Source organism: Mirounga leonina, unplaced genomic scaffold (assembly GCF_011800145.1).
Source record: "Mirounga leonina isolate KUSES-001 unplaced genomic scaffold, KU_Mleo_1.0 Mir_167557, whole genome shotgun sequence".
In the NCBI taxonomy this organism is placed as follows: domain Eukaryota; kingdom Metazoa; phylum Chordata; class Mammalia; order Carnivora; family Phocidae; genus Mirounga; species Mirounga leonina.
In genome coordinates this window covers 3,396-8,052 of record NW_023270425.1, presented here as the reverse complement: position 1 = coordinate 8,052, position 4,657 = coordinate 3,396, and the positions used below count along the sequence as shown (strand labels likewise).

General features: G+C 42.2%; 1 pseudogene; it reads right to left on the bottom strand.

Moving 5' to 3' along the window:
* Positions 1–290: 290 nt before the first annotated feature.
* On the bottom strand, positions 291–4,007 carry LOC118016463 (annotated as a pseudogene).
* Between the last annotated feature and the right edge of the window lie 650 nt (positions 4,008–4,657).

The following is a 4,657-nucleotide window of genomic DNA, read 5'->3' as shown; positions in this document are numbered from 1 at the left end:
TTAGCAAAGATGTGGAGAAAGGGGAACGTTCTTGCACTGTTGGTGGGAATGCAAACTAGTGCAGGCACTCTGGAAAACGATATGGAGTTTCCATAAAAAGTTAAAAATAGAACTACCCTACAATCCAGCAACTGCATTACTAAGTATGCATCCAAAGAATACAAAAATACTAACCCAAAGGACTACATGCACCCTGATATTTATAGTAGCATTATCTACCATAGCCAAAATATGTAAAGAGCCCAAGTATTCATTGACTGATGAAGGGATAAAGAAGATACGGCATATTATATATATAATGGAATATTACTAGTATTTATTTTTAGATATCTGTGTTGATTTTCTATGTACTCAGTTGTGAAAAGTAGAGACAAAAAATAAGTAGAGCAAAAGCTATTGATATTTCGTAGTGTATATAGTAGTGAGGAGATGGTATGAGACATCTCAATTCATTTTGGAGTAGGAGACACTGCACCTTGGGAAATTAAAGCCTCAATAGACAGATATGTCTGTCTTCCATCTCCTAGTGTGAACATGGAGTAGGCATTCTGGTTGAGAATAAGCTTGGTTTGCAGGATAGAGGCCAGTGACTGTTTTATGGACTGAAGGTTTGTATACCCTCAAAGTCCATATGTTGAAACCCTGAAACCCACTGCAGATGATTTGGGTGATGGAGACTCTTGGGAAGTAATTAAGTTGAAATGAGGTCATTAGTTGGGCCCGCATCACATAACAACAGTGTCCTTCTGAGAAAAGACACCAGACCATACTACCTCTCTTTCCCAAATACCCACCAATGAAAGGCCAGCTGAGGACATAGACAGAAGGTAACCATCTACAAGCCAGAGAGTTGTCACCAAAAATTAAATTAGCCTGAACTTTGAACATGGACTTTTCGGTCTCCAGAACTATGCTAAACAAATTTCTCTTATTTAAACCACCAGATGTAGAGTGTTTTGTTGTGGTAACCCAAGAAGACTAACACAAATAGTAACTTTCCTTCATTCAAAATCAAACACCAAACAGAAGAACATCGTCTTTGCTATAAGAGGCGATTAATGCCCCTTCACTAGTTTCTTGACCAGAAACTCTCCTTTTCTTTTCATAGGCAAGGCCATTTAGAGAGGCAGTTTAGAACACTGCATTCCTGAGACGCAGGAGAGGAATGGAAATGTTGGTGGAGAAGAAGGGGAAGAATAGGAATGCATTAGCAGTAGGTGGTCAGAGCTTGATTTGAGGGGAAAGGGAAAGAAGAAGAAAGAGAGAACCGAAGAGCTCAAGGACAAAGGGAGAGAAGAAAAAGAAAGAAGATAGTTGGTAGATGAACAAAGGGTGATCAGGGTAGGGTGCAAGAGGCATGGGGAATGACAGGTTGAAAAAACAAAGAAACCATACATGAGGACAGGGAGGCTCTTTTCTGTCCTCCTAATTTGCCTCTACCAGCCCAGAGACAACATAGGCTGTGCAAAGCCTTGTGTAGATTAGAAAAGGCATCCTCTCTGGAGTACTGAAGGAGAAAACATGGTATTTTTCTAGGGAGAGCAGACGTCAGGAAATGAGCCTGGGGTGGGGGATCACTTTGTATCAGTCTTCAACCCTTTCTCCAGCCAATGCAGTTCCATCACAACCCATTGGTTGCCTAGCAGAGCATGGGCTGGATTAAGGACCCACTCTCAATGCCTCATCTGGTACTGGTATGCAGTGAAATCAACTAGATCATACTTGGTGGTCTTCCCTGTCCTCACCAAATGGAAGGCATCCTCACATAGGACTCTTTGCAATCCTATGGAACACCATCACCCACTGCTGGGTGGCTCAGTATCTCCACCCAATTCAGGGCTGGCAAGAGGTGCTAAGTGTTACCATTTAATCAACACTTTCCTCAAACATTATGAACTACCTACAATTGCATTGCCAAAAAAGCCATGCCCTGGAATTCCTGAAGAACTGCAAGTTAGGAGGGTAGCTTCTCATTCCTTTGATGCTCCCCACAGGGAAGATCTATGGCAAGGTACTGAGACACTTGGATTTGGGAGACAAAGAACCAAAGGCACCATGAAGACTGAAGTCTGGGTCTGAGAGCAGTCTCAACAGACATAGTTGATTTAAGCAGCTATAAAACACAGGATGCTGTCTCTAGACTTAAGTCATTTAATTCTTATTTGTCTCAATCCCCATATATGCCAAAATATTTCATATGTTTACATCACCAAGACTTACTAAAAGAAAAGTATTCTAATCCTCTTATCACCACTCTACATTGGTGCTGTGGCAAAATGTATATAACATTGTATCTACTTTACAGTAGCAATGGGACCAAGATAACATGATAAACCACAAGAGGAGAACCATAGAATATTTAAAGTGCATACCATCATATCACCAAGAAATTGCATAAAAAAATACGAAAAGCCCTACGATAGTTGATAAAGAAATAAAGTGAGCAGCTCTCCCTTGGTACTCTGATTATGCCAGATGCATCCTCTCCCCTTCCTCCTACTTCCTTCACCCCTAGGAAATACATCTTCAACAATGGATTATAGGCAAATTAATTGAGCTACAGAAAACTACAAAAATATATCTATTTCTTTTCTCTAATCCTCCCATTTCCCAAGGATATGGTTCGACAGTTCAATAGTGGAATCATCAGAAACTGAGAATTGGGATTCTAGTGGGCAGATAATGGATTTCAGTTTTCTCTGCCTTGTCTCCTTCCATGGGCTAATTGGGAATTGTACACTATTGATCTTTGAAAAGATGATGATGGTAAGAGAGGAACTAGGGTTTCCTAGGTTCCTGAATAATTTATAGTGAGGATATTACCACCTAAAACTTAGGTAGAGAGATCTAATCTTTGAGGAGTTGACTGCAGCGTTTCATACCATCCTGAAGGGCCTCTTTGACTTTGTCATTCCTGAGGGTGAAGATGAAAGGGTTCAGGAAAGGGGTTAACACAGAAATCAACCAGGAAACTATCTTATTGTACTCTGCTGCCTGCGTTTGCTTGGGTTTCACATAGAGGAACAAGCAGCTACCATAGCCTATCACAACAAAGGTGAAATGAGAGGCACACGTAGAGAGGCTTTCCTCCGGCCCGAGGCTGTGGGGGTCTTGAGGATGGTAGAGATGATGTAGGTGTAGGAGACAACTGTTGGAGCCAGAGAGCCAATGATAATGACAATAGCCATTAAGAAAAGAACAAACTCTGTGAAAAGAGTATCATCACAAGATAATTTGAGCAGTTGCCCTCGGTCACAGAAAAAATGGTCTAACAGATTTGACTTGCAGAAGGTAAACTGAAATGTGGCATAGACAGGCCATATTTCCAGAAAGGAAGCCAAACATCCATGACACAATGACCACCCAGATGCAGGTGCGGCTGTTCATAATGATGTTGTACCTCAGTGGGTTACAGACAGCCACGTAACGGTCCACAGCCATCACTCCCAGTAATGCAAACTCTGTGGTTCCCACAGCAAGGTACAGGAAGAGCTGGGTGACACAGGCAGCCAGAGATATTGTCTGCATCCTACGGAGCAGCAACCCCCAAAGCATCACGGGCACAATAATAGTTGTAACGAAGATCTCCAAGGCAGAGAGGTGACCAAGGAAGAAATACATGGGAGAGTGCAGACGTTTATCAACACACACAATCACAATGATGACTGTGTTTCCCATTAATGTCGCTGAGTAGAAGAAAAAGAATACAGCAAAAAGAATGTGGTGTAGTTCTTGGGACCCAGGGAAGCCTAGAAGGTAGAACTCAGTGGCACTAGACAGATTGCTCATCATTTAGTCCTTGTTTCTGCTCCTTGTGAAACCTAGAGATCAAAGACTGGTAACATGGATCCACATGGTCCTGCTCTCAAAAGAGAAGGAAGACAGGTTAGGTTGACAAACTATTTCCAACCTGAAGATCGGGTAACATGACCCTACTGCTCACACTCTGCACAAGGCCAGACCTGAATGTGGGCACATGCAATCTACCTCAAGACTACCTGTCCTTCTGAAAAACAAACTGAGGGTTCTAGAGGGGAGGGGGGTGGAGGATGGATTAGCCTGGTGGTGGGTATTGAGGAGGGCACATTCTGCATGGAGCACTGGGTGTTATGCACAAACAATGAATCATGGAACACTTCATCTAAAACTAATGATGTAATGTATGGGGATTAACATAAGAATAAAAAAAAAGAACCAATTAAAAAAAAAAAAAAGACTACCTGTCTTGATAGGGCAAAGACTTCTTCATCACTATTGGGGATAAGAAAACTTTCCCTGTCTTTTTACACCATTGGATGTGCCTTTTTGCAGGGGACAGAGGATAAGACTGTTTAAACTGGCCAGTTTTGAATATGAGTTGATCAGCCTCTCCAGTCCTGGGATTGTCCACTTCTTCTTGTGGACATGTAGCATGATGACATAATGGTGCTCTCAGTGATGTTCAAAACATGGAATCTTGAACCCTATGCCTCATCCTTACTGGTATTGTCTAGACCCATGTTGGGGCAGGAGAAAAGCGGCACAGTGTCTAAGACCTACATCCCTGCTTTCCCAAATTGTAAACCTCCATTGTACAGATGAGGACTACATCTACAAATGAGAACTCTGGAGCTTGAGATAATTTCCCAGGGCAGAATCATTCTTCTCAAACTCCACG